This window comes from Ovis canadensis, chromosome 3, assembly GCF_042477335.2.
Source record: "Ovis canadensis isolate MfBH-ARS-UI-01 breed Bighorn chromosome 3, ARS-UI_OviCan_v2, whole genome shotgun sequence".
Taxonomy (NCBI): Eukaryota; Metazoa; Chordata; class Mammalia; order Artiodactyla; family Bovidae; genus Ovis; species Ovis canadensis.
Window position 1 is genome coordinate 165,581,176 of NC_091247.1, and position 23,735 is coordinate 165,604,910.

The 23,735-nt window shown below is 38.0% G+C and overlaps 1 protein-coding gene across 8 annotated transcripts in view; it reads right to left on the reverse strand.

Moving 5' to 3' along the window:
* SLC16A7 (solute carrier family 16 member 7) overlaps positions 1-23,735 on the reverse strand; it is a 196,529-nt gene that overhangs the window by 108,555 nt on the left and 64,239 nt on the right. The window contains exon 1 of one of the 8 annotated variants that reach the window (XM_069584784.1): positions 12,146-12,302. The exons of the other annotated variants lie outside the window; for them this stretch is intronic. The gene's annotated coding sequence lies outside the window, so the exon portion shown is untranslated. Of the gene's footprint in view, positions 1-12,145; positions 12,303-23,735 lie in introns of those variants that run through there. 8 annotated transcript variants of the gene reach the window in all.

Genomic DNA, 23,735 nt, shown 5'->3' on the forward strand with positions numbered 1-23,735 from the left:
CTGAAGGTCAATTGGCAATGAAATAATAGAAAATTTAAGTTCTGAACAGATTATGTGAAGGCGGATTTAATCAGTATTTCACTTGTATTGTCATTTGGACTCATGTATACAACCACTAGGAAATATGAACTAATCTGCAAAACTAGTAAAACACATAATAGTCCTGGAGTGCCCTTAAAGAGTACATGCATAATGTGTAAGCACTGAATAACATCAGGATACTTGGCTCCAGGTCATTTATTCTAAAGTAGTAGCATTTTTTTTTAAAAAATTATACCCAAAAGAAGCATAATTCACTAATTTACGATACAGAAGAGTCGGATACGACTGAGCAACTGAACTGAACTAAACATGCATATTTATTTAAAGACTATGATGCAATTATGGTAGACTGCAAAATTAGACAAATTGGCCAGAAATTATTCCCCCTTTCTATGGTATCTACCTCTTTAAATAGTTCTTCACATTTACTCGGGGCTTGGCCATGTGACTTGCTGTGTGTATTGGTCTATGAGGGCTGCCGTAACACAGTATCATATATTGGGTGGCAGATTGGATGGCTTAAACAACAGAAATTTATTTTCTCACACTTCTAGAGGCTAGAAGCTGCAATCAGGGTGCCAGTGTGGTCAGGTTCCACTGAAAGCCTTTTCCTTGATTTGCAGAAAACTGCCTCTTCACTGTGTGTTTACATTGCCTTTCTTGGTGCATTTGTTCTTATTTAGTCACTAAGTCATGTCTGACTATTTTGACCCTATAGACTGCAGCATGCCAGCTTCTCTGTCCTCCACTATTTCATTGAATCAGTGAGGCTATCTAACCATGAGTCAGTGATGCTATCTAACAATGGTGTATGGATACAGGTAAAGACAGATCAAGGTCTCTGGTGCCTCTGCATACAAGGGCAATAATTCCATCACACTAGATCTCCCACCTCATAACCTAATTACCTGCCAAAGGTCCCATCTCTTAAAACCATTACTTGGGGGTTAAGACTTTCACATATGAATTGGAGAGGATACAAATATTCAGTCCATAATGCTGTGGCTAAAGGAACACTTGCAAATATAAAACTAGTAGTTACTTGAATACCATTTGAGCCCCTCTCCTCTTGCTGTTCTTAGAACCCTTGTCATCACTACTCCGAAAGGAACTTTCACTAGCCTGCTGGATAATGAGACATGTGGCCTTACTCATTTTCATCCTTGCTGACCCAGACTAGCTAACTTATGAATAAAATAACCTGAGAGCTCAGGACTATAACCATAGATTATAACCACTCTCCCCACCTGACTAGATCCTTCAAATATCAACACTAATTCATATATGACCTGGGTTCATATTAACTCTCCTTGGATATTGTGATATAAATTACCTTATTTCATCAAAGTTCTTCCAGAAGAAACTTCTTTCTATCATTCATTTCACAAATATTTATCAAGCAACTCCTACATGGAAGGAGTTCAAAGTGTTAGCATTAGGGCTACCATGACGGAACAAGATGTGGTCCATAACTTCACAGAATATACAATTATTTGGATATAGCAAACAATAAGAAGGAAAATTATAATAATCTGTGGCAACTTTTCTCAGCTGGTGTTATTTGAAACACAGACAGTGATTTGAGTGACCATTTTCTGAGTTCTAATAATATTACATAAATGTTATGCATCTCAATCCATTCCAGGACATAAGGCATTAGCTTTAATTTTCTCATCAAAGGTTTTTTAATTAATTAATTATTTTCATCAAATTTTAGTTGAGGAAAACTTATCTATGCTAATACCTATTGTACTTAGAAATACAATTAAACCGGCTGAGGAGATCATAAATATATTTTGGTTTAGTCTGGAATAATGAGATGATTTAGTCAAGTGAAAAGAAATGAGAAAAATGATCCCAACAACAATATTCTGCAAAGGTTCCTAGTAAAAGAGATGCTGGTATATTTAGACAGCTAACAGAAAAAGTTGACTCTGTTAGATAACCAATGATGCTGCAGAAAATGTCATAGCAGAGTCCAACAGACACTGAAGTCATTTGAAGAACTGATACACTAAATGAAATATTCATCTTTACAAAGTGTTTTCAACATTAACTTCGGTGTTATGGGGGAGAAATGGATATTGTGATATTTTCTTCATTGCTACCAATATCCTCCTAAATTATATGAAACAGCTATTCATTTCTATGATTTTAGCCTACATTGAAGAGAAAAAAATGTATTTATTAAGCATTAGTATGAAATGTTTTATTGCTAAAAAAATTTAATAAGGACACTAGCAGACCAAAAATACACATATTCACTGGCAACTAGTCTAGTTTAAAAGTAACACAAGCTATCTCTTTACTGAGTTAGATTTAATTTTGTTCTACATCACAAGTCTCACTTTCAGCATTTATTCTAAGTTAATGACATGGTCCTACTGGTATATTCCAGAATTAGTCTCAACAAAAAGTGAATCTATTTACCAACTGCTCTCAGAAAGAAAAGCTCAATATTAATTATGCCCAAACTAACTCATTATTTTTGGTTGTTGCTCTTCTACAGTTCAGTTCAGTCGCTCAGTCGTGTCCCACTCTTTGCGACCCCATGAATCGCAGCACGCCAGGCCTCCCTGTCCATCACCATTTCCCGGAGTTCACTCAGACTCATGTCCATCGAATCAGTGATGCCATCCAGCCATCTCATCCTCGGTCGTCCCCTTCTCCTCCTGCCCACAATCACTCCCAGCATCAGAGTCTTTTCCAATGAGTCAACTCTTCTCATGAGGTGGCCAAAGTACTGGAGCTTCAGCTTTAGCATCATTCTTTCCAAAGAAATCCCAGGGTTGATCTCCTTCAGAATGGACTGGTTGGATCTCCTTGCAGTCCAAAGGACTCTCAAGAGTCTTCTCCAACACCACAGTTCAAAAGCATCAATTCTTCGTCACTCAGCCTTCTTCACAGTCCAACTCTCACATCCACACATGACCACAGGAAAAACCATAGCCTTGACTAGATGGACCTTAGTCGGCAAAGTAATGTCTCTACTTTTGAATATACTATCTAGGTTGGTCATAACTTTTCTTCCAAGGAGTAAGCATCTTTTAATTTTATGGCTGCAGTCACCATCTGCAGTGATTTTGGAGCCCAAAAAATAAAGTCTGACACTGTTTCCCCATCTATTTCCCATGAAGTGATGGGACCGGATGCCATGATCGTTTTCTGAATGTTGAGCTTTAAGCCAACTTTTTCACTCTCCTCTTTCACTTTCATCAAGAGGCTTTTTAGCTCCTCTTCACTTTTTGCCATAAGGGTGGTGTCATCTGCATATCTGAGGTTATTGATATTTCTCCCGGCAATCTTGATTCTAGCATGTGCTTCATTCAGCCCAGCATTTCTCATGATGTACTCTACATATAAGTTAAATAAGCAGGGTGACAATATACAGCCTTGACATACTCCTTCCCCTATTTGGAACCAGTCTGTTGTTCCATGTCCAGTCCTGACTGTTGCTTCCTGACCTGCAGACAGATTTCTCAAGAGGCAGGTTAGGTGGTCTGGGATTCCCATCTCTTTCAGAATTTTCCACAGTTTATTGTGATCCACACAGTCAAAGGCTTTGGCATAGTCAATCAAGCAGAAATAGATGTTTTTCTGGAACTCTCTTGCTTTTTCCATGATCCAGCGGATGTTGGCAATTTGATCTCTGGTTCCTCTGCATTTTCTAAAACCAGCTTGAACATGCTCTTCTACACTCAGATATAAAATGCTAAAAATTCTATCCAACAGGTTAAGTTTATTACATGTGGGAGGATTATGTCTGATATCATCCTGACATGATTATTACACTGCTCAAAATTCCTAAATTATATAAGAGCCTTTTAAGTTATTTTATGAAAGCAGTAATAGAAATGGAAACTTCTTGCTTACAAAATATCCCAAGTCAGAGCCAACTTCTTTATGCTTTATAGTGCAGAATTCCACAGCTTTATTAAAGCTTTGGTTCAAATATGTGACTAGATCCAAAAGAAAGAAAGTGAAGTTACTCAGTCGTGTCTGCCTCTTTGTGAACTGTAGCCCGCCAGGCTCCTCCATCCATGGGATTTTCCAGGCAACAGTACTGGAGTGGGTTGCCATTTCCTTCTCCAGACTAGATCCTAAAATGCTTTTGAATTAAAGCCCTAGGACTATTGTAAACTAATCCCACAAAACCATATTATTACAGAGATGTTACAGCCTTCCATCTAGGTAAGAATATAAGTAAGGCTCTTTGATTTTCATACAATAATGTCAGTTTTGCAACCCACACAATTAGAACACAAAGCAGATCTATTTTGTTACAATACGGACATGCCAGCCCCTTTAGTCTCAATTATGGACTATAAAAAAAGCTGAGTGCCAAAGAATTGATGCTTTTAGACTGTGGTGTTGCAGAAGCCTCTTGAGAGTTCCTTGGACTGCAAGGAGATCCAACTAGTCAATCCTAAAGGAAATCAGTCCTGAATAATCATTGGAAAGACTGATGCTGAAGCTGAAACTCCAATACTTCAGCCACCTGATGCGAAGAACTGACTTATTTCAAAAGACCTTAATGCTGGGAAAGATTGAAGGTAGGAGGAGAAGGGGAAGACAGAGGATTAGATAGTTGGATGGCATCATTGACTCAATGGACAGGAGTTTGAATAAACTCCTGGAGTTGGTGATGGACAGGGAATCTGGTGTGCTGCAGTCCATGGGGTCGCAAAGAGTCAGAAACAACTGAGTGACTGAACTTAACTGAACAACTTTAGTAAAAAGTGAGCCCCTAGATCAAGTTATTTCTGTAACTTTGCATTGGATATAATGGTGATGAAAAATAAAATCTCAAAGAGAAAACCAAATTAAATAACTAACCAAAAGGGTAATAACAGTAACAACAGTGACAATAAACATCTTCATTGTCAGAAGCACAGTGTGGTGAAACAGTGAGGCTGCTGGAATCTGGGGACAGAATCAGTCACTGAAGCAGAAGTTCATCTTCTGCATGATAGAAGGGCCTCAAAGGGCTCCATGCAAAGGGGAAGACATGAGAGCCTGGCTTGGGGACTTTCCAGTGGTTAAGAATCCATCTTCCAATGCAGCAGGTGTAGGTTCGAGGCCTCTTTGGGGTATAAGATCCCACATGCTGCGGGGCAGGTCAGTTCATGCAGGCTCAGCAACTACTGAGCCTGCATGCTCCAGAGCCCACACACAAGTAGAGAAGCCCACACACAGCAAGGAAGACGCAGTGCAATTAAAATAAAACTCTGACTCATTGATGCAAGCCAGGTGCTGGTCTGGGCTGTCTTCTGTACCCTCTTTAATCCCTTCTAATGGAGGAAGAAAAATAAACCTGTTGCCTATCACCACTTGAGACATTTTTTTTTTTTTAACATTGGAGCCGAAGGGACACAGGCAGAACTTTACAAAAAAAAAAAAAAAAAAAATCAAATGAAGCTACTCCATGGCTTACATCCTTAGGTATCTATAGCTTCCAAACAAGCACACAATGTGGAGCAGTGGTTACTTGTCCACACTTAAAAAACTGCTTGTTGAAGCTATACATATCTTACAATCATCAATTTCTCTTTTAGATGTGCATGTTTGTGCATAAGAGGACATGTAAACCAATGTTTATAGTAGCACGGAAATAAAAGTTTAAAAATTAGAAAGAATTTAAATATCTATCAATAAGAGAATGACAAAGTATGTATATTCACAGAATGGACTATACAGATTTAAACTGGATGAGCTCAACTTATACGTGTGAACCACCTCAAATAAACAAAGCATGTAGTAAAAGGACTAATTCAGTACATCAATAATATGAGGTCTGTGGGAGGTGGGAGGGGGATTCAGGATTGGGAGCTCGTATACACCCGTGGTGGATTCATGTCAATGTATGGCAAAACCAATACAGTATTGTAAAGTAAAATAAAGTAAAAATAAAATTTAAAAAATAAAAAAATAATAATATGAGGTCTGATAACTAATAAAAAACTTCATAAAATATTATATATGAAACATTTATAGACAATAATAATATAAAACCATGAATTGAAATGATAAATCTCAAGTTTAAGTTTTTTTTTTTTTTTTAATGTGGACTGTTTTTAAAGTCTTAATTGAATTTGTTATAATACTGCTTCTGTTTTATGTTTCGGTCTTTTGGCCACAAGGCACACAGGATCTTAGCTCCCTGACCAGGGATGGAACCTATACCCACTGCATTGGAAGGTGAAGTCTTCACCATTGGAACACCAGGGAAGTCCCAGAAAGGCTTTTATTACAGGGCATGGGGAAGGAGAGAAGGGGAACAATAAAAGAGAAAAGCATGGGTCTCCATCTATGAAGTGCATCTACGAAACACTGGTACTTGAGCTAAGACAAAATTTAATTATTCAATGAGGAACTATTTTATGTACATGTGCTTGGCACTATTACAGGCACGGTGAATAAGTGATAAACAAAACAGATGGGAACTGCTGCTCTCATGGTTTTTTACTTTCCAGTAGAAAAACAGGTGAAGGAAAAGAAGAAACAGTAAGTAAAATGAAAGGCATTTCTCATGATGACAACCTTTATGGAGTAAAATGAAACCCAAAAGGAAGTAATGAAAAAGTAGGAGTAGGAAGTTGCAATTTTAAATCTGTTCGTCAGAGAACACCTCATAGGGCTAACCTCATTGAGAAAGTGACTTTTAAATAAATAATCAAAATTAAGTGTCAGTATACAATATAAAATTGAATGACGGAAGAGATCCTGGAAGAGAGAACACATGCAAAGGCCCTGAGGCTGCAGTGTGCATTGCAATTTCAATTGAGAGAGAGGTAGAGGCACATGTAGACAATGAAGTTATATTACAAAGAACAGTTATGATCTTCAAGTTATTTTAACAGAACTACCTGAATGGATAGGAGATAGACAAATGCATTATACATGGATTTTGGTCTCTACTATACAGATTCAAGGGGCTTCCCAGGTGGCACCGGGGTAAAGAACGTGCCTGCCAATGCAGGAGACATAAGAGATGAAGATTCAATCCCTGGTTTGGAAGATCCCCTGCAGGAGGGCATGGCAACCCACTCCAATATTCTTGCCTGGAGAATCCCATGGACAGAGGAACCTGGAGGGCTATGGTGTATAGGGTTGCAAAGAGTCAGATATGACTGAAGTGACTTAGCACACACGGATACAGTCAAGCCTCCAAGACCTTCTAAGCAGCCTATATCTCACTGAGAATAAGTCATAAAAGAAGGAAGGAAGACCAAGGAGGCAAAAGACAAAAAGTGTAAATTATAGTTTTCCTAGAAAATTTCCAGTCAACTCTTAACTGAAAAAAAAAAAAAAAGTGACAAGAAGAAAGAGGCACTTTGCTTTAAAAAAATCAAATGCTTCTCCATATCTTTTCCCCTTTACACTCTACCACTAACAGTTAATTTGATATATCAACTCAGCTAAGCTATAGGGTGCCCAGCTGTTTGGTCAAAAACTAGTTGAGATATTGTTGTGAGAGTATTTTGTAGATATAATTAACATTTACAATCAATTGACTTCCAGTGAAGAAAATGACCCCCCACAATATGGGTGGGCCTCATTTGATCCGTTGAGGGCCATACAAGCAAAAACTGAGATTTCCTGAAGAAAGAAGTCTGCCTCAAGATTGTAACATGGAAATCCTGCCTGTTTCCAGCTTGCTGGTTGGCCCTATGAACTTTGGACTCAAGACTACAACATCAATTCTTACATGGATTGCCAGTCTACCCTACAGATTTCAGAATTGCCAGGCCCCATGATCGTATGAGCCAAGTCTTTGAAATGAATCTCTTGGGATTGTCTCTCTGGAGAATGCTGAAAATTTGGGGGTACCATGAAATGAAATATTACTATAAAAAATACCTAAATATTTGGAAGTAGCTTTGGAATGGGTGGGCTTCCCTGGTGGCTCAGATGGTAAAGATTCAGCCTGTAATGCAGGAGACCTGGGTTTGATACCTGGATTGGGAAGATCCCTTGGAGAAGGGAATAGCAACCCACTCCAGTATTCTTGCCTAGAGAATCCCATGGGCAGAGGAGTCTGGCAGGATATAGCCCATGGGGTCACAAAGAGTTGGACACGACTGGGTAACTTTCACTTTTTCCACTTTTGGAATTGGGTAATGGATAGAGGCTAGAATAATTCTGAGGATCTTGACTGTAAAAGTTTAGATTTTCTTGACCATAATATTATTGGAAATATGAATCAACAGATGTCTTTGCTGAGGTTTCAGATAGAAACAAAAAAAAATATGTTATTGGTCACCAAAGGAAAGATGATCCTTGTGGCAGAGAACTTGACTGAATCGTATTCTTCTTTTGGGTGGAAAGTAAAAATTTTAAGTAATAAAACTGGACACAGAGCTGGAGTTGTCACTTCCAACCAACTGGGAGGCAAGGCCTGGGAACCAGCTCCTTGACTTGGATAGTAAAATGGGATTAGACAAAAGGTGAAGCAGAAATTGTTAAGCAAGAAGGAACTAGAACTTATGACTGGAAAAATCCTCAGCCTATCCAGATAGTGTGCTCTGGAAACTGTCCAGAACAACCATTTACTAAAGGGATTAGGTGTTTGACTCATGGATCCAATCAAGCAACTCCTCAGAAGCCAGGGGCTGAGATGCAGGAATCCAGGAAAGCTCTGTGGAGAACCTTCTAGTCTGATGGCTTGGACCCCATGAATTGCACAAGGCAGACCATGTTTTTAAAAATTTTTACAACAGCAGAAACATTGTTGAAAGAGATAGGATAAAGTCAAGCAAGAAGGATTCTGAGGGAAGAACCACAGAGGGCGATGCCTCAGCTAAGGACCAGTTCAGTTCCAGAGGGCGGGCCCCCACCCCCTGTTCTAAGAGGCAGGGCTTAAGGGGAGGGGCCACCCCAGCAGGTCTAGAGGACAGAGCATCAGACCACAGAGAACTGTTCTCCAGTCTTAAAACCTAATGGAATTTGACCAGCTAAGTTGAAAACCCGCTTTAGAGTTTGGACCAGCAGTCCTTTTTTCCTTCCAATGTTTCCCTTTATAAAGTGGACTGCCTATTCTCTATTTCTCTAACTGTTATATTTTGGAAACAAGAATACTTGTTTTCCAGGCTTCAGAGGTCCACAGATAGAGAGGAAATTTTCCCTGGCTGGACTATATGCCAAGCCTCACCCAAAATTGATTTAGATAAAATTGGTACTTAGAGTTGATACTGCAATGATTGACCTTGAGGATATTGGGATTGGGTGAACATATTTTTTACATGGGAAGGACATGAGTTTGAGGAGTATCAAAACGCAAACTGTTATGGATTAAACAGTGTCCCTCAAAAAAGACATGTTTAAGTCCTAATCGTCAAAATTTCAGAACATGACCTTATTTGGAAATAGGGCCAGAGTAGATGTTATTTTTAAGATAAGATCATCCTGAAGTATGTATGCATGCATGTGTGTGTCTGTGCTAAGATACTTCAGTTTTGTTCGACTCTTTGTGACCCTATGGACCACAGACCACTAGGCTTCTCTGTCCACGGGATTCTCTAAGCAAGAATACTGGAGTGGGTTGCCATTTCCTACTCTAACAGATGTTCCTGACCCAGGGATTGAACCCATGTCTCTTGCGTCTCCTGCATACTGAAGCATAATGGACTTCTAATTCAATAAGACACATGTCCTTATAAGAAGATGGCCACATGAAGACAAACACAAGGAGAACGCCATAGGAACACAGATGCATAAATTGGATATGCTGTCACACCTCCATCTATCAGAAGGTAGGAGAGGAAATGAAGGATCCTTTTCCACAAGATTCCAAGAAAGCCTTGCCAATGCTTTATTTCAGACTTATTTATTTCCAAAACTGAGGGAGAATACATTTCTGTATTTCAAGCCACCTAGTTTGAACCGAAGGCTTAGGAAGCGCTCAATAAGGATTTAGAATCTACTTTTATATAAGTTCACATGATTTTCAAACTAAACAAGTGATGGAAGCCCTATGCTTCCTTACAGAAGCCCTAAGCTATAACCCCCATTTATAGCTTACTTCACAGAGGCTCTTACAAGTTATGTGATTTGCCCATAACGGGCAAAGCAAGTTAACTATGTTGCAGGGATTTTAAGCAAAGTTTTCTAACACCTACATCCTTTATGGAATTGAAAGCATCAATGCTCTATTTTCCTCCCTAGATAGATCTTACGTGTCTGTATGTGTGTGTGCATGTATGTCTGTATATATTTGTGTGTTAATATTTATGGGTAACTGTCAAAGGACCTTGGTGGTGACATTTTCAGCAGTTCCTGGAGTAGATCTGATAATGAACTAAAGGAACAGAGACAAACTTTTTTATGGTAATTTGGTTTGCATACTCTCAGTAGAAAAGTGAGAAGTAGGTAAATATCCAATGGGCACAGTAAATTAGACTCTTGTCTACACATTAATAAGTGCAAGCCAAGTTCTGAATATAAACATTTTATTATTATAAAAGATGAATTGAAAAATGTGCTAAGAGCTCAAACTTTGGTTTTTTGATCATCATAATTAAAAAATTGTTTTATCTTTAGACTGCGTGCAAACTGTTTCAAACTTTAAATGAAGGTGCCTCATATATATCTGCATATGCTGATTTTCCTCTTATTTAGTATTTCCTTAATTAATGAAACTTCAGTGATATGAATATTTAACTTACAAATTATGAACCTGTCAGAATGGCTTTAGTGTGTAACAAAAGGAGAAGTTACAAAACTATTTTCTCTAACCTTGAGAACATAAACATAACTAAGCAAATCCATATACAGACACAGATTATATAAGTTATAATAAATTGATAACAAAAGTTTCAGCCACACTTGTGGTAAATCTGGAAAATATCACTGCACAACTACACCTTAAAGGCCAGTATTTATTTAGCTCTTCCTCCAAATGGAAATGTATTGAAGACTAAAAATGATTTCCTTTTCAAAAACAACATGAACATTGCCTAAGAAATCATTAACTCTATTTGTCACCCAGCAAATAGAGTTTTTGTTACCAGTCCCAAAACTTTCAATAGCTGTTTTTACTTTCCTTTCCTGGATTCAGTTTCTCATATATAAAATGTGATGGTTCTTCAAGGTTTCTATGAATTCCCAATTTCAATAGCAAAATCATTTATCACTGTCTGACGTTTAATTTCAGTTCAAGAGAAATATAAATAGAAAACTGCATAAGTAGTACCACAATTACACTTAGCTTTTGATGTTTGCTTGTCTTTATCATGTGAGCCTAAATACAACCAAAAGGTTTTTTTGACCTTGGATATTTGCTGAATAAAGATAACAATGGCCAGACACTTTAGAAAGAACAGAAAATACATTCATCTAAGTTACGGCTCCAGTGGCTTAAGAAATGTATCTCTTTATGTTGAGAGCTCAGTACAGAATATGATTACACTGTAAATGAATACAGTAGATATTTTTATTTTGAGAAACCAGCCTTCAAACTGTAAAATTAATAGTCAATGTCTTTAATTACATATAAATATACAGAAGCATCATACACAATAACTTTATATCTTTCCATAATATAGTTCCAAACATTTTGGGAATAAATTACCTAAGCCCTATAATAAAACCCAATTCATTTTTACAGTTTTATAGCAAAGTATACATAAATGTTTATAAACATTATGATTTAGAATAAGAAAAATAAGATCACTTCCAATATTGTTATCTAATATCAAGTAAAAATGAAATTTTACTACTTAAAGATTCAGAGTTCCTTCAAAATTCCAATGTTAAGTAAAGTTTAAAATTTTCTTAACTAATGACAACTTGGCTGACTTACTGTATCAAGTAAGTGTGATTAATACATCTTTCAGCCAAGAGATTTAAGAATGACAATAGTTAGTTTCATAAAAACATTTTAAAAATCTTTTGACATAATACAAGCATAGAATAATACCTCATTACCCTTAACCCAGTACCACTCAAAAGTAAAATCTTTTTCTATTAGCCAACAATTGCAGACTTTTTCACTCTCTTTTATTAAACTTAGAACATGAAAGCAGTTGATATTAAGGGAATAAAAAAAGTCTATTATTTAAAGTATAGCTTAACATGGGTACAAGCTGTATACTTTAAAAGTTACCTGAATAGAAAGAGAACACGAGGGTGCTACTTCTCAGGGCTCAGAGATGAGAATCGAGGCAACTGATCATTAACTTTCAGCTGGAAGCAAACTTGCATATGTATCTCAAGAGACTCTCTACTCTGCCCTCCCACTCTTGCTTCTCTCAAATCAGGGAAAAGGTAGCACTGTCTCGTCTTGAAGGACTTGCTTTGATATGCACCATTAGTTCATACTTTTTACAATGTAAAGTTAACTTGGCTTAAATTATACCCTGGGTCAATGAAGGTAACCAAGTTTGGCAATTTAAACTGCTAAATTTAACCTTCTGATTCTCTTTCTCTGATGTTGCTACAACCACGTTTTCAAGTATATGGACCATTGTGTGATTTAACATCATGAATAGAACATACTGCAAAACTAATATATAAATTGAAATGTCAGTGAATCTTCACCTGGTATACTAACTACTCAATCAGTTATGAACAATAATAAAGAGGCCAAGGCCATGTGTTGAACCCTTTGAGAGGCAGATAGTTTCATCTTGTTGCTCATCACACACTATACAGCTTACTTGCCCAGCCATTCTGTAAATGCCTGCCCTCTGTCACAAAGGGTCCTCCCCTAAGAGTGTAATGTGGTATCTGATGGTGAGTCTTTGTATTTACGAACTTACAATAAGCTTTATAGAAATGAAGAGCCATCATTTAGTGGGTGTTTCCCATATTCTAGGTAGGTTATTTTACCGAACAATTGACATTCATGACCTCATTCTCTGGACCCTATAAGATAAGACTATTATGATCCATGTTTAAAGCATGAGGACACAGAGGTTCAGATTTGGTTACTTAGGTCGGATAGTTAGTAAATATTGGGTCCTAGATTCCAATTCTGGTTATTCTTGTTATTTGGATCCAAGACCCACATTTTTCTCCACTGAATGGCAGATCAGCCTTTCTATGGTTAGTAGATGAGAATTTGATTTCCCATACGAAAGATGACATTATTTAGACTTAGGCAATAAGCAACGACTTGTAAAATACAATCTCCAAAGATGTTAATAGGCTGCGTTCTAAATGTACATATATAATGGTTTCAATAACCAGAAAGTAACATAAATAATCTCTTGACATTTCTTCTAATTTTTTTAACTAAATGATGCAGATGCTTTTACAAAATAAGACATTCGGTGTTTTTCCGTCTTCTATTAAAATCTTAAGTTAAAAAAATGAAACAAAATAAAAGCACTGGGAAATTTTGTCTTGTACAATATTAGACATACACTGAAGTTTTAAAACACTAAATGAATTGTAATATGGATTTTGGAATTAATGTAGTATTTACAGAAATCAAAAGCATATGACATCTTTACTGAGAACTCTTCAAATACCTTTGTCCCAACACAGAAAAGTGCTTAGTAGGTAGTAAGTGTTCAGTACATTGATTTAGGGTAAAATTACCTGATGTAACATAAGTTATTAATCAATTAATAATAACTTCATTATGTATTCCATAGACATACTTCAAGTAATATTTTTTCAAAATGCATAAGAATAAAATTTCAATAGTCATTTGCTTTATCAATTACTTTTATATAATGCCAAATGACAAGACCTAATTCTATGCAAATAAATTATTATTAACTTTATTAAGCAAACATACCATATTAATTATACCAAGAATGCTAAATTTGAAAAGGTCTCATGTGTGATTAATATTTTTACTTAGTATTATAAAATGTTCTAAAGTTAAATAAAAAGAGAAATACAAAAATATGTTTAATACATAAATATTATATTATCAAGAGAATAACTATAACATAAGAGCTATAAAAATTAGAATTGGCAGAAGTATGAACAATATATTTTGTACTTATTTTGTATGACTCTGCTTATTGTTACAACAACATTAAATCCTTAAAAAATTATTTTCTGAGTAATACAGACAGTCATGTTTATTACATAAACCTTTGAGAAAAGAAAAGCCAAATGCAAAACAGACTCGTTCACCAAGAGCCCAGGGGAGAAAGTGGCTGAAGGTGACTAACCTTTGCCAAGGTTATAAATACTCAAGAGTAATTCCAAAAATGCGGTAGAGTAAGTTTTTTTTTTTTTAATTTCCAATTTCCAAAATTCTTCAATAATTCAGGGACAAAACAGTGAAAGACAGAAAGTAGCCTCAGGGGAAAACCTTGATAAATAGCATGTGTGCTATTGGAACAGGTTATTAATTCTGCATTTGAAACATGACAATGGGTTCTTGGCCACGAATTTGTTTATAACATTATTCCCAAGTTCCATGCAGGATTCACATATTTCCCCTGTGAGATTTTGATGTTTTCTACATTATGACTAAGGACTAAAAACTGAGCTAATAGGGAAGATGCAAGTTTTTAATCTGCATAAAAAATGTAAGAAATTCTGCAAAGTGGAAAGCTCAGTTACAGATATTTGGGTGAGGAAAAGCAGTGAACTAGTCAAAAGCCTAATCAAATACCTCACAAACACAATGGAAATCTTTTAATGGGTTGCTTTTTCCATCTGGTTGTTGGTTTTTTCCTATTCTTTTCCTGGAAAGAGTGCTATACTCTTAACATTCATTAAGCATAATTGTGATCTTGTTATTTTCACAATTCTAGAATTATAATAGAGTTTGAAATCAGCATATAATAGAAGATAACAACCCAAATTTATTCCCTGAGTTAATTATCCCTCAGAGTTATAATGAAAAAGGAAATCTCTTTTTAACTTTGATAAGCATAGAAGGAAAAAAAGTCCTTAGTTAAATTTTCTTGCATAAGCTAATTCTTCCAAATTTTCAAAATACCACAGGAAAATATAATGGGAGCAAAGGGGTCCTAAACCCAAAATACAGAGGTATTCTGCCATTTCAACAGATTTCCTCTTTTGCTGATGACAGCAGCTCAATAATACTAGAGCAGAACTATTGGAAACATGATTTGAGTATAGGGAACATTTCAGATACTTCCTTCTTTGACTGTTGTCCAGTTAATAGATCTTCCTGTATTCAGCCGATACAGGAAACACATTCAGAGAGAGAACTGACTCAGAACTTCTAGCTCAGAACTTCTGACTCCTCTTAGCTCCCCACCATCACCCTCAGCATGCACGCAGTTTCATAGCTTTCTAGTAAATGTAGCAGCCTCTGCCAGAGACTCAGCTCAAAGCCAGAGTCAGCAATTCTGTCTCCCCTTCTCTACAATCATATCAAATTGCCAGTTCTGGTAGATTCTACTCCCACAAGGACTCAAATGCATCCCCTTCCCTTCTTTCCCACAGGCTCAATTTTATTTCAGTAAAGTTGATAGCTTTCCAGTTGTTATGCCAGCATCCACTTTCTCCATTTGAGTAAAGCCCCAGTACCTCAGTATCTTTGCCTAAACTGGTCAGTTAATAGAAGCTCAGACCATGGCATACTGATCAGTAACTCCTCCCTGCTGCTTTCCTACTCTCATACCCCACAGCCATCTGTGGACACACAGACACACACAGACAAGTATACCGTGGGATATGTCACAAGATGGGCTTTCCCAGGTGGCACTAGTGGTAAAGAAGCCACCTGCCAATGCAGGAACCTAAAGAGATGTGGGTTTGATCTCTGCATCTGGAAGATCTCTTGGAGGAGGGCATGGCAACCCACTCCAGTATTTTTGCCTGGAGAATTCCATGGATATAGGAGCCTAGCACGCTACAGTCCATAGGGTCACAAAGAGATGGACACGACTGAAGCGACTTAGCGCATGTTATAATACAATCATTTGTACTTTCCATCTACTATTAATCAATAATACTAACATTGGAGCTTTAATATTAATGGTAATTTTAATGGGCTTTGCACTGCTGTTAGTAACATAGAAGCCATCATTTCTCATTTTTTAAAAAAATTCTACAAAGGCATTAGACATTACTATGAGATGTGAGTAAATAGAGCTCAAGGTAACAATACATCTAGGCCGAGTCACATCTTACCAAGTATGAGATTCTTCTACACCTCAAAATGAATTTCCATCTTTATTAAAAATTAACAAAAACCTTGAAACATTTTAAATTACTTTAAAGTATAAAATCTTCAAATGCTGATGTCACAAAATAAAAATTTTAAAAGTATAGTGGCTATTATCAAAAAGATCAGAGATAACAAATGCTGGTGAGGATGTGGAGAAAAGGGAGCCCTGGTGGCACTCTGTTGGTGGCACTGTAAACTGCTGCAGCCCTATGGAAAACTGTATGGAGGGTCCTCAAAAAATTAAGAGTAGAACTGCTGTAATGATCCAGCAATTCCACTTCTGGGTATATAACCAAAGAAGATTTAACTAATATCTGGAAGAGATATTTGCACTCCTGAGATCACTGCAGTATCAGTCACACTAACTGAGATATAGAAACAACCTAAGTGCCCACCACAAACAAATGGATAAAGAAAACGTGCCACACACATGTGCAAACGTGCATGCGTGCACATGTGCACACACACACACAAATGTATATATATATATAAACTGGAATATTATTTAGCCATAAAAAGACAAAATTCTGCCTTTTGTGACAACATAGATAGACCTTGAGGCCATTATGCTAAAAGTTAAATAATTTAGATAGAGAAAGACAAATATGGTGTGATCTCACTTATATGTGGAACTGAACTAATAGAAACAGAGAAGAGAGTGGCAGTTGCCAGGGGCTGAGGAGTGGGGGAAATGGGGAGTTGTTGGTCAGAGAGTACAAAGATTCAGTTATAAGCTGAGTAAGTTCTGAGGATCTACAGTACAGCATGGTGACTATAGTTAAGAATATCATATGGTATACTTGAAAGTTGCTAGGAAGAGTACAGTGTTAATGCTCCCACCATAACTCCAACAAAATGATAATTATGTAAGGTGATGTTAACTAACTTTATTGTAACAATAGCTTCATAATATATATGTGTTTATCAAATACCCAGGTGCCGCCAGTGGTAAAGAACCCACCTGCCAATGCAAGAGACGTAAGAGATGCAGGTGTGATCCCTGAGTTGGGAAGATCCCCCAGAGAAGGAAATGGCAACTCACTCCAGTATTCTTGCCTGGGAAATCCCATGGACAGAGGAGCCTGGTAGGCTATGGTCCATAGGGTCACAAAGAGTCAGACATGAATGAAGTGACTTAGTATGCATGCATGCATACCTTAAACTTAGATAACATTATATGTCATCTAGTACATCTCACTAGAGGTAGGAAAAAAAGTAATGAGGCAGAGGTATGAAGCAGACACCTAGATTTGGAAAGGGATAGGTTTAGCTCAGTCCCCTAATACCCCTACCCCAGGCTGTTGAGGGGCGTGGTAGGCAGGAACCAAGCAGCCTGAGGTGGGTCACAGTCCATGCCCCTGCCAGAGTGCTGCTCCCTTCCCCCATTTCAGGAGGAGCCCTCATGCTTGGCAGTTGTTTTCTAGAGGGTGCTGGGTGCAAAGTAGTTGTAGTCAAGTGATTCCACTCTACTAGCCTGGTTACAGAGTCCTCAAGGAGGGAAGGAGAGCCAAGCCCCACCTCCCTTCCCATCCCTCTGGATTTTTAACTCTTAACACCTGCCAGTAAAGTTTGGCTGCACTGAAAAAAGAATGTAAAGACATAACAGCAAAAGCAAGGTTTATAGGAGTCATCGGAGAACGCAATGGCACCCCACTCCAGTACTCTTGCCTGGAAAATCCCATGGACGGAGGAGCCTGGTGGGCAGCAGTCCATGGGGTCGCGAAGAGTCAGACATGACTGAGCGACTTCACTTTCACTTTTCACTTTCATGCACTGGAGAAGGAAATGGCAACCCACTCCAGTGTTCTTGTGAGGAGAATAACAGGGACGGGGAAGCCTGGTGGGCTGCCGTCCATGGGGTCACACAGAGTCGGACACGACTGAAGTGATTTAGCAGTAGCAGCAGCAGCATAGGAGTCATAACCATGTCCTAGGACTTGATAAAAATCCTATGGCTTCAATTATTTTGTCTCTGGTTTCCCTGTGTGGACTCAACTCTCTTGACATCCTCCTTAGTAGCAGAGAGAGCGCACAGACTGTCTTCACCTTTGTCTGGCCCTGTGAGGAGCCCCAGTCTACTTACTCGGCTTCCTCCTGCTGGGGAACCAGCTATTTCCTACTACGGTGCAGAACAACTCCTTGCTGTTCTTCTTCACCCTATTCTAAAGGATTCTTTTTTTAAAAAAAGTATTTGATTTAGTGTTAGAAAGCTCAGGTTCGGACCTACCTTCTACTTCTGACCTTGAACAAAGTACCTGACCTCTCTGAGTCTCAGGCTTCTCACCTACCTACTGGCTTCACGTTTCTTTATAGAAACAATGCTGGTAAAATAATACTTCAGTATATTTCACATATGATTGCTGAATTTGAAAAAAGAAAACTAAGCAAGCTTAGGACAGACATTTCTGGAGCTCTCTTTTAGATATGTGCCTTCCTACAGAGGAGCTGGGTTCTGGCCTGGTTCATTTGTTGTTGTTTTATCATTAAGTCATGTCTGACTCTTTGCAACCCCATGGACTGCATCCTGCCAGACTCCTCTATCTATGAGATTTCCCAGGCAAGAATACTGGAGTGGGTTTCCATTTCCTTCTCCAGGGGATCTTCCCAACCCAGGGTTCAAACCCAAGTCTCCAACACTGGCAGGTGAATTCTTTACTGCTGAGTTACCAGGGAAGCCGAATCTGATCCATACTATGAATATACTAGGGCAGGTTGTGCTCCTACAAGGGGAGTCTAAATTTTGGAGAAAAATTCAATTAGAAACTCCATTTGACCACATATCCAAGCCGCATTCTTTAGTTAGCATCAATTTTAAGAATTAAAAAGATGAGTCAAATGGACTAGCCAAATCTATTTTTCCCTTGTGTTAATTAGTCAATTTAAACAACATTTACCAAGTAGCTAGCATATAAAAGTCATTATGTTATGAACAGTAAGAAGGTCAAGATAAGTAAGACAGGTTTTCTTTTTTCAGTCACTCTAATGATGGAAAGTAGATTCATATACAGTTAACAAAGCTTAGCTATTAAACCTAAAATATAAAGTATTATGAGTTGTCATATACTACAGAATCTTGTATGATTTAACTCATTTCTACATACATTCACATATTTTATAGACAAAACCGCAATCATAAAATTATCTGCTCAGGTCATCTGCCATAGCATCATAAAGCTGTTAAGCAATGTTAGGATCTGATGATCAGAATTTGAGATCTAAGAAATAGTACCCTATATCTGAAACCAATGTATTCATTATTATTCAGATTTTTCATAGACACATTAGCGAAGGTAACTGATTTACTCTTAACAGGAATCCACAATTCATTATTTCCTGAATATAACTTGAATGGGGAAGACAAAATAATTAATTTTCAAAGTTTCCTAGGTTAAAGAGACTGTGTAAAATAGATAGCTAGTGGAAACATACTGTATAGCACAGAGAGCTCAGCTCAGTGCTCTGTGTTGACCTAGGTGGGTGAGGTGGGAAGAGAGGAAGGTCCAAGAGGGAGGGGATATATGTATATATATATACATAGCTGATTGGGCTTCCCTTAAGACTTAGCAGGTAAAGTATCCACCTGCCAGTACAGGAGATCTGGGTTCGATCCTTGGGTCAAGAAGATCCCTGGAAAAGGAAATGGCAACCACTCCAGTATTCTTGCCTGAAAAAGTCCATGGAGAGAGGAGCCTGTTGGGCTATAGTCCAATGGGTCACAAAGAGTTGGACAAGACTGAGCAACTAAGCACAAGTCTACATAGCTGACTCACTTTATTGTACAACAGAAACTAATACAATATTATAAAGCAACTATAGGCCAATTTAAAAAAAAAGAAAGACCACCAAAAGCACATGTATCTAGTCAATTCAGCCTGAAACAAAAAGTCTAATTATTTTCTCTCAGTATTGACATCAACCTCCCAGGAGTCACAGTCTATGTAAGAGAAAGGAGAACACAGTAAGGGTGGGATTAATTTTAATAGGGAAAATATTGTTGAGTGTGCTCAGCTTACCTCCCTACTGATCTCTTGATGTGATTTCAATGTAAAAAGGCATACAGAGGTAAAGAAGATATGGTAAAGAATTTGGTATGTAGTTTTTTTGAAACCTTCCACTAACTCATTCCAGCTAACTTTTTTAATTCAAATAGTTTCTCTTCTTTTTTCAAGTACTCTTCTGTCAAGTCTCAAATTAAAGTTAAAGCAAAGATAGAAAAGAATGGTATCCTTTGTACATTCAGTGTTCAAAAGTTTCTGATGCTACACAGTGATCTATATACTTCCATATGGTTAAGTGCCACGAGGAAAGCCCCTCCCAACTTTCTGTGACTTTTTAACTGCATCCAGGCAAATAAGATGCCAATTAGTGAAGTGTTAGAGAAGTGAGGGTATAAAGTAGAAGTAGGAAAAAATGACCAAAGGACACCACAAAGATGCCAAGTATATGTGAAGGAAAATAGAAATAACATTGAATTAAAAGCATACAACATGATCTTTGGTGTGTTTCTAAACCACATATTCAGTAGAGCCATGATACAGTTTGCAAGTATCCAATTGCTAGAGAAAACCTAGGGAATCAAAAAACAAGCACAAACTATTCCAATAGTTCTAACAATGTGTGATTAAAAACTATAAAAGAAGGACTTTCCTGGTGGTCCTGTGGCTAAGACTCCTTGCTCCCAAAGTGGGGGCCTGGGTTCAATCCCTGGTCAGGGAACTAGATCCAGCATGCTACAATTAAAGATCTAGCATGTCACAGCTAAGACCTGGCACAGTCAAATAAATAAAACAAAATAAAATATTAAAAGAAACTATATAAGGAATCATGGCATGTTGCTCCTGGCCTCTGAATGCAGGGCACTAGACAGAGTAAACAGATCCTTCCTCCCTGCCTGACTCTACTTCTGGAAGCTTTAATATTTTGGGATCATTGTTTCTTCCCCACTGTCCCAGGAAAGACTTGAAGAGACATAAGTTATTCATTGATACTGGGAGTTGAGCAAAATATGTTGGCAAAATTAATTAATATATTGTGCCTTACAATATACTTATTGTGGGCAAAATCTAAAAAGTGGATCAAATATACCATCCTACCAGGCCTTTGGAATACGCACCACATCACTGCCAAACACAGTGAATGTGGAAGTGACAGAGTAGCAGTTTCTAACCATCCAGTTCAGAGGCTTCCCTCTTCACAGAATGTCTCTGAAAATTCATACCAGGTTTTCTCACTTGCAAAGTAGTTTTTTTTTTTTAATCTAAGACACTTTTTTAATAGAATGTTGCATACTTTTCCTGGTACCAAGAAATATGCGTGCTTAAACAGTGACATCAAAACAAGAGACTGACAATATTGGCTAAAACAGAAACACAAACAAGTTGAAGGAATTGAATTGTAATAGGATATGCAATGGGTGAATTTAACTCAGATGACCATTATATCTACTACTGTGGGCAAGAATCCCTTAGAAGAAATGGAGTAGCCATCATAATCAACTAGAGTCTGAAATGCAGTTCAGTTCAGTTCAGTTCAGTTCAGTCACTCAGTCTCCGACTCTTTGTGACCCCATGAATCACAGCACGCCAGGCCTCCCTGTCCATCACCATCCCCCGGAGTTCACTCGGACTCACGTCCATGTAGTCAGTGATGCCATCCAGCCATCTCATCCTCAGTCGTCCTCTTCTCCTCCTGCCCACAATCCCTCCCAGCATCAGAGTCTTTTCCAATGAGTCAACTCTTCGCATGAGGTGGCCAAAGTACTGGAGCTTCATCTTTAGCATCATTCTTTCCAAAGAAATCCCAGGATTGATCTCCTTCAGAATGGACTGGTTGGATCTCCTTGCAGTCCAAGGGACTCTCAAGAGTCTTCTCCAACACCACAGTTCAAAAGCATCCATTCTTCGGCGTTCAGCCTTCTTCACAGTACAACTCTCACATCCATACATGACCACTGGAAAAACCATAGCCTTGACTAGATGGACCTTAGTCAGCAAAGTAATGTCTCTGCTTTTGAATATACTATCTAGGTTGGTCATAACTTTCCTTCCAAGGAGTAAGCATCTTTTAATTTCATGGCTTGCAGTCACCACCTGCAGTGATTTTGGAGCCCCAAAAAATAGTCTGACACTGTTTCCACTGTTTCCCCATCTATTTCCCATGAAGTGATGGGACCGGATACCATGATCTTTGTTTTCTGAATGTTGAGCTTTAAGCCAACTTTTTCACTCTCCTCTTTCACTGTCATCAACAGGCTTTTTAGAGTAGCCATCATGGTCAACAAAAGAGTCTGAAATGCAGTACTTGGATGCAATCTCAAAAATGACAGAATGATCTCTGTTCGTCTCCAAGGCAAACCATTGTATATCACAGTTATCCAAGTCTATGCCCCAACCAGTAACGCTGAAGAAGCTGAAGTTGAATGGTTCTGTGAAGATGTACAAGACCTTTTAGAACTAACACCTAAAAAAGATGTCCTTTTCATTATAGGGGACTGGAATGCAAAAGTAGGAAGTCAAGAAACACCTGGAGTAGCAGGCAAATTTGGCCTTGGAATATGGAATGAAGCAGGGCAAAGACTAATAGAGTTTTGCCAAGAAAATGCACGGGTCAAAGCAAACACCCTCTTCCAACAACACAAGAGAAGACTCTACACATGGACATCACCCTATGGTCAACACCGAAATCAGACTGATTATATTCTTTGCAGCCAAAGATGGAGAAGCTCTATACAGTCAACAAAAACAAGACCAAGAACTGATTGTGGCTCAGATCATGAACTCCTTATTATCAAAATCAGACTTAAATTGAAGAAAGTAGGGAAAAACGCTAGACCATCAGGTATGACCTAAATCAAATCCCTTATGATTATACAGTAGAAGTGAGAAATAGATTTAAGGGACTAGATCTGATAGATAGAGTGCCTGATGAACTAGGGAATGAGGTTCGTGACACTGTACAGGAGACAGGGATCAAGACCATCCCCATGGAAAAGAAATGCAAAAAAGCAAAATGGCTGTCTGAGGAGGCCTTACAAACAGCTGTGAAAATAAGAGAAGCAAAAAGCAAAGGAGAAAAGGAAAGACATAAGCATCTGAATGCCGAATTCCAAAGAATAGCAAGAAGAGATAAGAAAAGCCTTTTTCAGCGATCAATGCAAAGAAATAGAGGAAAAGAACAGAATGGGAAAGACTAGAGATCTCTTCAAGAAAATTAGAGATACCAAGGGAACATTTCATGCAAAGATGGGCTTGATAAAGGACAGAAATGGTCTGGACCTAACAGAAGCAGAAGATATTAAGAAGAGGTGGCAAGAATACACAGAAGAACTGTGCAAAAAAGATCTTCACGACCAAGTTAATCACGATGGTGTGATCGCTCACTTAGAGCCAGACATCCTGGAATGTGAAGTCAAGTGGGCCTTAGAAAGCATCACTACGAGCAAAGCTAGCGGAGGTGATGGAACTCCACTTGAGCTATTTCAAAGCCTGAAAGATGATACTGTGAAAGTGCTGCACTCAATATGCCAGCAAATTTGGAAAACTCAGCAGTGCCCACAGGGCTGGAAAAGGTCAGTTTTCATTCCAAT